The following is a 13,591-nucleotide window of genomic DNA, read 5'->3' on the forward strand; positions in this document are numbered from 1 at the left end:
ATACTTAACTGACTGAGCCTCCTGGGGCCAGGTTCATTCTTTTGCATGTAATTGTCTCATAGTTTTTCCAACACCATTTATTGGAAAGACTGTCTTTTCCCCATTATACAATATTCTTGCCTCCTTTGGTGTAGATTAATTGACTATATACTTGTGGATCTATTTTGGCACTCTCCTGTACTATTGATCTATGTGTCTATTTTTGTGCTGTTATAATACTGTTTTGACTACTATAGCTTTGTAGTATATCATGAAATCTGAGGTTGTGATACCTCCAGCATTGTTATTATTTCTCAAGATGGCTCTAGCTATTTAAGGTCTTTCATTGGGCTCCATGCTGGGTGTGTAGCCTACTAAAAAAGAAAAGTTTTTACTTAAATTCCAGTTAGTTCACATACAGAATAATATTAATTTCAGGTGTACAATATAGTGATTTAACACTTTCACACAACACCCAGTGCTCATCACAACAAATGCATTATTTAATCCCCATCACCTATTTAACCCTCCCCACTCCCATGTCCCCTCTGGTAACCATCAGTTTGTTCTCTATAGTTAAGAGTCTGTTTCTTTGTTTGTCTCTCTCACTCTCTTTTCCCCCCTCCCATTTGTCTTGTTTCTTAAATTCCACATATGGTGAAATCATATGGTATTTGTATTTCTCTGACTGACTTATTTTGTTTAGCATAATACTCTCTATACAAATTTTATAATTATTTGCTCCAAAATACAAAATGTACAAAATGCTGTACAAAATGCTGTTTGTATTGATAAGCATTGCATTGAATCTGTAGATTGCTTTGGGTATGTATGGACATTTATTTTAATTATAGTAATTCTTCTAATCCATGGGCATGGCATACCTTTCTATTTGTTCTGGTCATCTTCAATTTCTTTTATCAGTATCTTATAGTTTTCAGAGTATAGGTCTTTCACCTTTTGATTTAATTTATTCTTAGGGTTTTTAAAAAATTTTTGGTGTCATTTTATTTATTTATTATTTTTTAAAAGACAACTTCTTGTTAGTTTTATTTACAGAAAATTCAACAGCATCCACTCAGTCCAGTTTGGTGGCCAGTCCTTGAGCCTTTGCTTTTTCCAACTTGGCAATGTGATCCACTGACTTTGGACCTAGGACATTGTCTCCCCAGTGACAGTGGATCACACCATATCTGTCAGTGTAATTGGTCTTAATAGCTTCCACCAGCTTAAGCAGAGCTCCTTTGTCTTCCAAGTTAACCTCTGTGAAACAAGACACCCCAGCCTGGTGTTCCCCTTGATAATGCAGTAAAGAACACCAAACTTAAGACTCAGGCCAGCTCAGTGGGATCCACACCATGTGCAATAACTACCAGCTGAACCTTCTTGTTTTCCACCAAGGTGGTGACTGTATTATCCTTAGCTCGAAGGACAGGTGGCCTCTTAGTGAGGACATCCCTTTTCCCAGCAGCTTTCTTCTCAGACCAGGCCAACAATCTCTTCTTCTTCTCATTCTTTGTCTCTGGTCTGTATTTGTGGGCCAGCTTAAGCAGTTGAATAGCTGTTTAGCAGTCCAGGACCTGGGTGGATTTGTTAATTCCAGGAAGCACTTTTAGACATTTGTAGAAAATAGCCCTTTGCTGCTGCAGCTGAATGTAGCAGAGACATTTGACAATGCAGGTGAGGTAAATTTAGGGCTGAATGTCTTGTCCAATGCCAAAAATTCTTGGGTCTTTTCTCAAACAGGGGACTGACCGCCTTCTGAGCCTCCTGCTTCTTCACAAGATCAAGGCCTGGGACCACCCCTTAGCCTTCTTTCCCTTTGGCATCTTGGATTGCTGGAGGAGAGAGTGTTATAATTTTAAATGGGATTGTTTTCTTAATTTCTCTTTCTGCTACCTCATTATTAGTGTATAGAAATGGAACAGTTTCTGCATATTAATTTTGTGTCCTGTGACTTTACTGAATTCATTTATCAGTTCTAATAGATTTTTGGTGGTCTTTTGGGTTTTCTATATATAGTATGTCATCTGCAAATAGTGACAATTTTATTCCTTTTTAACCAATATAGATGGATTCCTTTTATTTACTGTTATTATTATTGGTTTGATTAGTATTGATTACTGCAGCCAAGACTGCCAAGACTGTGTTGAATAAAAAAGTATTGAGTATGGAGATCCTTGTCTTGTTCCTGATTTTAGATGATAATATTTCAGTTATTCACCATTAAGTATGATGTTATTGTGGGTTTTTCATATATGGCCATTACTATGTTGAGGTATGTTCCTTCTAAACTCACTTTGTTGAGAGTGTATGTTGTATTTTGTAATGTATGTTGTATTTTGTCAAATGTTCCTTATGAATTTATTTTTTTCCTTTTTCATTTTATTTTATTTCTTTTCAGTATTCCAGAATTCATTGTTTATGCACCACACCCAGTGCTCCATGCAATACATGTCCTCCTTAATACCCACCACCTAACTCCCCACACCACTGCTTCTGAATTTATTGAGATGATCGTACACTTTTTGGCCTTTCCCTTGTTAATGTGTGTTAATGTCACATTGACTGATTTATGAATATTGATTCACTCTTGCAACCTTGCAACCACAATCCCATTTGATTGTAGTAGATGACTTTTTTAATGTATTGTTAAATTTGATTTATTAATATTTTGTTGAGGATTTTTGCATCTGTGTTCATCAGAGATACTGGCCTGTTTCATTTTTTGTTGTGTCTTTGTCTGGTTTTGGTATTAGTGTAAGACTGGTCTTATAGAATAAATTTGGATGCTTTCCTTCCTCTACTATTTTATTGCAATAGTTTAAGGATAGGTATTAACTCTTCTTTAAAATTTGATAGAATTCATCAGTAAAGCCTGATCCTGAACTTTTATTTGTTGGTTTTTTTTAATTGATTCTATTTGATTAGTAATTAATCTGTTCAAATTTTCTATTTCTTCCTGATTCAATTTTGGAAGATGGTGTGTTTCTAGGAATTTATCCATTTTTTCTAGGTTGTCCAATTTATTGGCATATGGTTTTTCATAATATTCTCTTATAATCTTTTGTGTTTCTATGGTGTCTGCTATTTCTCCTCCATTTCTGATTTTGAGTTCTCTCTTTTTCTTGTTAAATCATGCTAAAAGTGGGTCAATTTTGTTTATCTTTTCAAAGAACCAGCTCTTGGTTTCATTAGTCTTTTTTATTGTGTTTTTAATTTTTTTAAAGATTTTATTTATTTATTTGACAGAGAGAGAGATCACAAGTAGGCAGAGAGGCAGGTAGAGAAGTGGGGAAGCAGGCTCCCTGCTGAGCAGAGAGCCTGATGCCGGGCTCAATCCCAGGACCCTGTGATCATGACCTGAGCTGAAGGCAGAGGCTTAACCCACTGAGCCACCCAGGCATCCCTGTGTTTTTAATTTATTTCATTATTTCTGCTCTGATCTTTATCATTCCCTTCCTTCTGCTACCTTTGGATTTTGTTTGTTCTCCTTTTCTAGCTCCTTTAGGTGTTTATTTGAGATTTTTCTTATTTCTTGAGGTAGATCTCTAATGCTATAAACTTCCCTCTTAGAACTGTTTTTGTTGTGTCCCAAAGATATTGGACCCTTGTGCTTTTATTTTCACTGGTCTCCATGTATTTGTTGGTTTCCCCTTTGATTTCTGAGTTGACACATTTATCATTTAGTAGCACGTTGTTTAGCTTCCATGTTTTGGGATTATTTCCAGATTTTTCTTGTAATTGATTTCCAGTTTCATACAGTTGTAGTTGGAAAAGTTGTTTGATATGATTTCAGTCTTCTTAAATTTATTGAGACTTGTTTTGTGGCCTAATGTGATCAATCCTAGGAAATGCTCCATATGCATTTGAAAAGAATGTGTATTCTATTTGTTTTGGGTGGAATGTTCTATATATATCTGTCAGATTTATCTAATGTGATGTTTTATTCAAAACCACTGTTTCCTTGTGGATTTTCTATCTGAATGATCTGCTATTAAGTCCCCTACTATTGTTGAATTATTGTTGATTTCTTCCTTTATGTCTGTTACTATTTGCTTTATGTATTTGGTGCTCTTACATTACATGTATCAATATTTACAACTGTTATATCCTCTAATTGGATTGACCCTTTTATCACTAGGTCTTTGTCTCTTGCTATAATCTTTATTTTAAAATCTATTCTGTCTGATGTAAGTATTGTTATCCCAGCCTTTTTTATTTGTATGATATATATTTTTCTATCCCTTCATTTTCAGTCTGTATTGTCTAGGTCTGAAGTGAGTCTCTTGTAGGCAGCATATAGATGGCTTTTGTTTTTGTTTTTGTTTTTAACCATTTAGTCACCCTATGTCTTTTGACTTGAGCATTTAGTTCATTTACAATCAAAGTAATTATCACCATTTTGTTGTTTTCCAGCTGTGTTTGTAGTTCTTCCCTCTTTCTTCTTCTGTAGTTTTCTTCCCTTTGGCTTGATGGCTTTCTTTAGTGTTATCCTTGGATTCCTTTCTTTTTATTTTTTGTGTATCTTTTTCTAAAATTTGTGGTTATCATTGGGTCCATATAGAACGTTTTACGTGTGTAACAGTCTATATTAAGTTGATGGTACAAGTGATTGAACACACTCTAAGATAACTAAGTTTTTACTTCTCCCCCCACATTTTATGTATATGATGTCATGTTTTTCATCTTTTTATTTTGTGTATTCCATGACCAATTTTTTTAGATATAATTGATCTTACTACTTTTGTGTTTTAACCTTCAAACTGGCTGTACGAGTGATTAACCTACTACCTTTACTGTATTTTGCTTTTACCTATGAAATTTTTCCCTTTCTTATTTTTTTTACTTCTACTTATGGCCTTCTCTTTCCATGTAAAAAATTCCTTTTAACAATTCTTTTTCTGGGGGGCGCCTGGGTGGCTCAGTAGGTTAAAGCCTCTGCCTTCAGCTCAGGTCATGATCTCAGGGTCCTGGGATTGAGCCTTGCATCGGGCTCTCTGCTTGGCAGGGAGCCTGCTTCCTCCTCTCTCTCTGCCTGCCTCTCTACCTACTTGTAATCTCTGTCTATCAAATAAATAAATAAAATGTTTAAAAACAAAAAACAATTCTTTTTTTTCTTTATTCTTATTAGGCTGGTTTAGTGTTGATGAAATTTAACTTTTGTTTTTCAGGGAAACACTTTATCTCTCTCTCTCTCTCTCTTTTTTTTTTTTTTTTGTTTGTTTGTTCCTATCCTGTTTATCTCTCCTTCTATTCTGAAACTTTCTAGATAGAATATTCTTGGTTGTAATTTTTTTCTTTCAGCACTTTGAATGTATCATCCACTCCTTTATGGCCTTCAATGTCTGCTGAAAGACCAGCTGATACCAACTTAGTTCTTGATTGAACCAGAAAGGGGAAACATTTTCTGATAAGAAAAAAAATACAATCTTAAGCTGCTATGATTCCTTTTTAAATAATTTTCAGTATTCTAAAAAAAATTTTGAGACGGGCAAAGAAGCAAAAAATGTAACCAATAAATAAGAAGAAAGGAACCAATATACGTAGACCCACAAACAGACCCACAACGTATTAAAGAAGATAGAGAAAACAGCGGGCCAAATTGGTGGAAATTTGGAGATTTTCTACCGAGAAATGGAATATGAAAAGAAAAAAAAGAAAAAGTCAAAGTGAAAACTTTGACTTCTGAAATTAATAATTCATTGCACAGCTTTCATAGAGATTGGACACAGAAGACAGAATTACTAAACTTGAAGACAGATTGATAAAAACTCTTCAAATCAGCATAGAGAGAAGTAAAGAAAGAAAGAAGAAAGGAAGAAAGAAAGAAAAAAAGGAGGAGAGATGAAATGGCAGATTGTGATTAATCTTATGAAGTCCTTTGCACCATGTGATTGTTTAAGCACATGCATGATTTTTTTTTAAACAGGTGCAGTGCTCTCCTGTCTGATGAGGGGTTCTGTGGGACCTCAGTGTCCACACTGACCCTTGCACTCATTGCACAGGGTGATGGGAAGGGAAAGGACATAGGTTAGAAACCAGAAGACCTGGACTTCATGCTTAGCTCTCCCATTGACTTGGTGTGTGATCTGGGTTTGCTTAAAACTTACTTTCCTGGCCACACCCCATGGAGTCCCCAGAAGGGCTATAGCTAGGATCAGGCCTAGCCCAGCACCTGCCAGTGGAGCCTGACAAGGGGAAAGTCTGAAACTGGCTAATGATTGACCTATTCTAAATATTGACAGAGCCCAAGTTCTGCCATTGCCCAACCATACATGACTTCTCTCCTTCACCTGCAACCTGGCTCCATGTCACAGGGGACAGAACAGAGACTTTGAAGCTTACCACAAGTTCCACATGACTCCTTCATTAGGGACAATTTAGGGAGTCCCACTGATTCTCTTTCCTCCACATCAATATGAAGAGAGTCAGTAGTACTTTCCCTCCCAGTTGCTGTGAGACCACTGCCATCACAAGGTTAGCTAAGTGAGAGTGATCAATACAGCTACCCTCATCCCTGTCCTCAGCCTTCAGCCTCCCCTGAGACAGCTGGGGTTGGCTAGCCATCTCTTCCCTGGGGTCCATCTCCCTGCTCAGTCTCCCCTGGCTTCCCTTGGGACTTAGTCCATCTATTCCTGAACTTGTGCCCATGAATTCACAAGCCCCACCCCCTGCCACCTCCCTCCATCTCTCCCTGGTCCTCTTGGCCTCAGTTTAGCTAGAAGTTTCCCATCTGTCCTTCCACCCCTTCTGGTTAAGCTGGGTGGAGGACTCCTTAGGAGGCAGAAACCCCAATTCCTCAGCCCAGCAACCCCAGAGCAGGACTCTCTGCACATGACTGGCTTCCAATGGAGTACTGAACTCCCACTTTCATAGATGACTCAGCCTGTGAAGAACACTCCCATCTCTAAAGGAGTTTCAGTTACTGTGACCCTCAGTCCCAAACTTTGCATGAAGGAGTAAGGACAGAAGGGGAGGGAGGAGCTCACTGATACCTCCAGAGACTCTGCAGATTTGTATTGTGTTTTATCCTTACAATCACTAGGGATATAGTGGATATGAACCCAAGTTCTTAGATGAGGATATGAAGGTTCCGGGTAATGCAGCAAGTCTTAGGCACCAGCTGGGAGATATCTCTGGCATTACATATGAAATGAGCTGGGGAGCTGTTGCTGGCTTTGCAGTTATTGTTGTTCATTTTAAAGTATGATCTTGTTTAAGTTGGGAACTGTCTGTTCTTTAAAAGTTTGATAGAGGAGTGCCTGAGTGGCTCAGTGGGTTGGCCTCTCCCTTCAGCTCAGGTCATGGTCTCAGGGTCCTGGGATTGAGCCCCACATCAGGCTCTCTGCTCAGCAGGGAGCCGGCTTCCCCCTCTGTCTCTACTTGCCTCTCTTCCTACTTGTTCTCTCTCTCTCTCTGTCAAATAAATAAATAAATCTTTTTTTAAAAGTTTGATAGAATTCACAGGCACAAAACAACACATGGCTGAGGTTTGGAAGGGGAGAAGGATGGCTTTCAGCACCACTTCAGTTTTCTTCTTATGTTTTCAGGAATGTATCTATTTCATTTATGTTTTCGAGTTTATTAGATTCTAGCAAAACAGTTCTTAATTCCTTCTCCTTGCTATTTTATTTTTTTATGAGATATAATTGACATTTAACATCATATTAGTTTCAGGTGTACAAAATAATGATTATTTGTATATATTTTTAAATGATTGCTACAATAAGTCTTGTTAACATCCATTGCCATAATTACAAAGTTTGTTTTCTGTGAGGAGAACATTCAAGATCTACTTTCTAGCAGTTTTCAAATACAATACAGTATTATTAACTATAGTCACCATGTTGCACATTACATCCTCAAGGCTTTTTTATTTTATAGCTAGAAGTTCATGCCTTTTGACCTTCTTTACCCATTTTTCCCACCCCCAAAATCTCCTCCTCTGGCAACCACCAATCTGTTTTCTGCATCTATGAATTTAGTTGGTTGGTTGGGTGGTCTGTTAGTTAGTTAGGTTCCATATATAAGTGAGAAACTGCAGTATTTGTCTTTCTTTGTCTGACTTATGTCACTTAGCATAGTAACCTTAGGGTCCATTCATGTTGCACAAATGGTAAGATTTTCTTTTTTTCATATTTTCATATGTTTATTTGCCATCTATATGTCTTCTTGTTAAATTAACATTTAATATATTATTTGTTTCAGGAGTACAGGTCTGTGACTCATCAGTCTTACATAATTCACAGCGCTCACCATAGCACATGCCCTACCCAGTGTCCATCACCCAGCCACCCCATTCCTCCCACCACCCTCTTCTCTAGCAACCCTCAGTTTGTTTCCTGAGATTAAGAGTCTCTTATGGTTTGTCTCCCTCTCTGATTTCATCCCACTTCATTTTTTCCTTTCCTCCCCCATGATCCTCTGCCTTTTTCTCAAATTCTACATATTAATGAGATCACATGATAATTGATTTCATTGACTTATTTTGCTTAACATAATATCCTCTAGTTCCATCCGTGTTGTTGCAAATGGCATGATTTCATTTTTGATGGCTGCATAATATTCCGTTGTATATATACACCACATCTTTTTTATTCATTCATCTGTTGATGGACATCTAGGCTTTTTCCAAAGTTTGGATATTTTGGACATTGTTGCTATAAACATAGGGGTGCACATGCCCCTTCAGATCACTACATTTGTATCTTTGAGGTAAATACCCCATAGAGCAATTGCTGGGTCATAGGGTAGCTCTTTTTGCAACTTTTTGAGGAACCTCCACACTATTTTCCAGAGTGGCTGCACCAGCTTGCATTCCCACCAAGAGTGTAGGAGAGTTCCCCTTCCTCTGCATCCTCTCCAACACCTGTCAGTTCCTGACCGGTTAATTTTAGCCATTCTGACTGTGTAAGGCAGTATCTCATTGAGGTTTTGGTTTGTAATTCCCTGATAACCGAGTGATTTGAGCACTTTTCCATGTGTGTGTTGGCCAATTGGATGTCGTCTTTGCAGAAATGTCCGTTCATGTCTTCTGCCCATTTTTTGATTGGACTATTTGCTCTTTGGGTATTGAGTTTAAGTCCTTTATAGATTTGGGATACTAGCCCTTTATCTGATATGTCATTTGCAAATATCTTTTCCCATTGTGTTGGTTATCTTTGGTTTTGTTGACTGTTTCCTTTGCTGTGCAAATGCTTTTTATCTTGATCAAGTCCCAGTAGTTCATTTTTGCTTTTGTTCCCATGCCTCCAGCAATATATCTAGTAAGAAGTTGCTATGGTTGAGGTCAAAGAGTTTCTCCTTAGGATGTTGATGGTGTCCTATCTCATATTTAGGTCCTTCATCCATTTTTACTTTTGTATATGGTATAAGAAAGTGGTCCAGTTTCATTCTTCTGCATGTTGCTGACCAGTTTTCCCAACACCATTTGTTGAAAAGACTGTCGTTTTCCACAAAATATTCTTTACTGCTTTGTCAAAGATTAGTTGACTGTATAGTTGTGGGTCCATTTCTGGGTTTTCCATTCTGTTCCATTGATCTATGCGTCTGTTTTTGTGACAGTACCATACTGTCTTGATGACTGCAGCTTTGTAATAAAGCTTTAAGTCCAAAATTGTGATGCCTCCAGCTTTTCTTTTCTTTTTCAGGAGTGCTTTGGCTATTCAGGGTCTTTTGTGGTTCCATACAAATTTTAAGATTATTTGTTCTAGCCCTATGAAAAATGCTGGTAGTATTTTGATAATGATTGCATTAAATGTGTAGATTATTTGGGGGAGTATAGACATCTTAACAATGTTTGCTGTTCCAATCCAAGCTTTTCCATTTCTTTGTGTCCTCTTCAATGTCTTTCATAAGTGTTCTCTAGTTTTCAGAGTTCACATCTTTTACATCTTTGGTTAGGTTTATTCCTAGGTATCTTCTGGTTCTTGGTATAATGGTAAATGAAACCAATTCCTTGATTTCTCTTTCTGCTGCTCCATTATTAAAATGCAACAGATTTCTGTGCATTTATTTTATATCCTGTGACTTTGCTGAATTCATAGATTAGTTCTAGCAATTTTTGGGTGAAGTTTGTTGGCTTTCTACATGGAGCAACATGTTGTCTGTAAAAAGTGAGAGTTTGACTTCTTCCTTGCTGATTTGGATATCTTTTGTTTCTTTTTATTGTTTGATTGCTGAGGCTAAGACTTCCAATAATGGTTAAAGAGTAATGGTGAGAGTGGCCATCAGTTTTTCCCCACTGAAGATGATATTAGTTGTGGTTCTTTCATATATGGCCTGCATGATGTTGAGGTATGTTCCATCTATCCCTACTCTGTTGAAGGTTTTTATCAAGAATGGGTACTGTATATTGTCAAATGATGTTTTGGCATCTATTGAGAGGATCATATAGTTCTTATCCTTTCTTGTAGTAATGTGGTGTATCACGATTGATTTGTGAATATTGACCCACACCTACAGCCAAGAAAAATCCCACTTGATTGTGGTGAATAATGCTTTTAATGTACTGTTGGATTCAATTTGCTAGTCTCTTGTTGAAAACTTTTGTATCCCTGTTCATTGTTAATGTTGGACTGTAATTCTCCTTTTCTTTTTTTTTTTTTTTTTGTTCATATATATATGATTTTGTTTATTTATTTGACAGAGAGAGAGAGAGATCACAAGTAGCCACAGAGGTAGGCAGAGAGGGAGGCAGGAAGCAGGCTCCCTGCTGAGCAGAGAGCCTAATGCAGGGCTTGATCCCAGGACCCTGGGATCATGACCCAAGCCGAAGGCAGAGGCTTAACCCACTGAGCCACCCAGGAACCCCTATAATTCTCCTTTTCAGCGGAGTCTTTGTCTGATTTTGGAATCAAGGTAATGCTGGGCTTGTAGAAGGAGACTGGAAGTTTTCCATCCATTTCCATTTGTTTTTTTTTTAACAGTTCAAGAATGGGTATTAACTCTTTAAATGTTTGGTCCTGGGAAGCCACCTGGCCATGGACTTTTGTTTTCTGGGAGTTTTTTGATTGCTGATTCAACTTCTATGCTGGTTATGGGTCTGTTAAAATTTTCTATATCTTCCTATTTCAGATTTGTTAATTTGGTAATTCTAGGAATTTGTCCATTTCTTCCAGATTGATCAATGGCTATAATTTTTCATAATATTCTCTTATAATTGTTTGTATTTTTGTGGTGTTGGTTGTGATCTGTCCTCTTTCATTTGTGATTTTATTTATTTGAGTCCCTTCTCTTTTCTTTTTATAAGTCTGGCTAGAGGTTTGTCAATTTTATTAATTCTTTCAAAGAACCAACTCCTGGTTTTGTTAATCTGTTCCAGATTTTTGTTTGTTTATTTCTATATAATTTATTTCTTTTCTAATCTTTATTATTTCCCCTCTTCGGCTGGCTTTAGTCTATATTTGCTGTTCCTTTTCCAGCTCCCATAGGTGTAATATTAAGTTGTATATTTGAGAGTTTTTTTGCTTCTTGAGTTAGGCCTATTTTGCAATATACTTCTCTCTTAGGACCATCCTTGCTGCATCTCAAAAGTTTTGGATGTCATATTTTCATTTTCATTTTCATCTGTTTTTATACATTTTTTAAAAATTTTTTCTTTAAGGGGCCCCCTGGGTGGCTCAGTGGTTAAAGCCTCTGCCTTTGGCTCAGGTCATGATCCCAGGGTCCTGGGATCAAGCCTCACATTGGGCTCTCTGCTCAGCAGGGAGCCTGCCTCCTCCTCCTCTCTCTTTCTGCCTGCCTCTCTGCCTACTTGTGGTCTGTCTGTCAAATAAATAAAAATCTTTAAAAAAAAATTTTCTTCTTTAACTTGTTGGTTGAGCCATTCATTCTTTAGTAGGATGTTCTTTAACCTCTGTCTATATGTGGCCTTTCCAATTTTTTCTTGTGGATGACTTCAAATTTTATAATTCTGTGGTCTGAAAATATGCATGGTATGATCTCTCTCTTGTATTGTTGAAGGCAGATTAATGACCCAGTATATGATCTATTCTGGAAAATGTTCTGCATGCACTTGAAAAGAATGTTTATTCTGCTGCTTTAGGATGAAATGTTCTGAATATATCTGTTAAGTCCATCTGGTCCTTGTGAGTTCTCTCTTTTAATTGGTAAGCTTAACCTAGTTATATTTATCATTATTTCCAACTCATTCCATAGTTTCCATTAACTATACTTTCTTCTTGTCTCATTTTATAGTTTATGTTTGTTTTGATTTACTTTTTGTATAAGGTGTGAGACTTAGATTGGGTTTCATTCTTTGGCCTACAGATGGTCTACGGTACCAGCTTCATGTGTTGAGAAGTCTCTCCTTTCTCCATTGAATTACTTTTGCAGCTTTGTCAAAAATCAGATGCCCATAGTTGTGTGTTTAATTTATATCTTCATTTTCTTTCCTTTTTAAAGATTTTATTTGTTTATTTGACAGACAGAAATCACAGGTAGGCAGAGAGGCAGGCAAAGAGAGAGAAAGGGAAGCAAGCTCCCTGCCAAGCAGAGAGCCCAATGTGGGGCTTGATTCCAGGACCCTGGGATCATGACCTGAGCCGAAGGCAGAGGCTTTAACCCACTGAGCCACCCAGGCTCCCCTAAGTACTTTATTTTCTTTAGGGTGGTTGGAAGTGGTATTGTGTTTTTAGTTTTGATTTGGACATGCTCATTGTTATTAAATAGGAATGAAATGTATTTATGTGTAGTGCTTATTTATTTTTAGTCTCCTTTTTTGTTTTCTGTTGGACAGATGCAGTTTTCTTGGGTGTGTTTAAAAGATGTACCTTTGTTCTTGTTTTCTTGCCTTTAGGACCATTTCCAGAGACTTTAAATGTTTTTTCTTTCTTTCTTTTTTTTTTTTTTTTCATAATTTTCACTAGTTTCACTATGCTCCTCATACTGTCATGCCCGACTTTTCTCATCCATGCTAGTTAACTGTCTTTATGGGAAGCTCACCTTGTGCAAAGGCATCCAGCATGCTGTCACTCTCTCAATCCAGTATGTCCCACAAGTGTCAGGGATGCTGGCCCAATGCACTAATTGGGAGGTGGTTCAAACTCTGAGCCTGTCTTTCTCCCAGTTCCCAGCTGTGCCATCTACCCCTCTCCTGGGTGTGTTAAGAGATGAATCTTGCAGGCCCCTTCTCAGGCACAGTTCTTCTCTTGTGGCTGAATATAGATAACTCCATGGGTCCTGGTATCTCTCTGATGTGATTAGCAGCTCTGATCTGACAAGCTGGTTATAATCACAAGTCAAGGTCTCCTTCACTATTGTCTCACTCATGCTATCCTTTCTGAGATTGCTGCCTGAGGCTTGGAAAAAGTGCCTATCCAAGCAGAAATGGCCCTTAAAGACCATCTGTCTAGTGGTTTTTAACCTCAGTTACACTTTTAAATCACCTAGGGAGTTTTTAAAGTATCAATGCCTGGGTCACCTACTCTAAATCAGTTAAACCAGAGTCTCCAAGGGTGCAATTCTAGCTAGATGTCTGTGAAAGTTCCCCAGGAGGTTCTAATGGACAGATAGGCTTGAGAACCACAGCTTTCATTTAATCCCTTTATTTTATAATGCCCAGATGAGAGAATGAGTTGGCCAAGGCCACATAGAGTTAGATTCCTTG

At 37.6% G+C, this 13,591-nt stretch overlaps 1 pseudogene across 1 annotated transcript; it reads right to left on the reverse strand.

The window, feature by feature from the left end:
- Positions 1–1,057: 1,057 nt before the first annotated feature.
- Positions 1,058–1,808, reverse strand: LOC309843466 (large ribosomal subunit protein eL8 pseudogene; annotated as a pseudogene). The gene has a single exon. The product of its transcript is annotated as a large ribosomal subunit protein eL8 pseudogene (transcript).
- Between the last annotated feature and the right edge of the window lie 11,783 nt (positions 1,809–13,591).

This window comes from Mustela nivalis (genome assembly GCF_964662115.1).
Source record: "Mustela nivalis genome assembly, chromosome: 11".
Lineage (NCBI taxonomy): Eukaryota > Metazoa > Chordata > Mammalia > Carnivora > Mustelidae > Mustela > Mustela nivalis.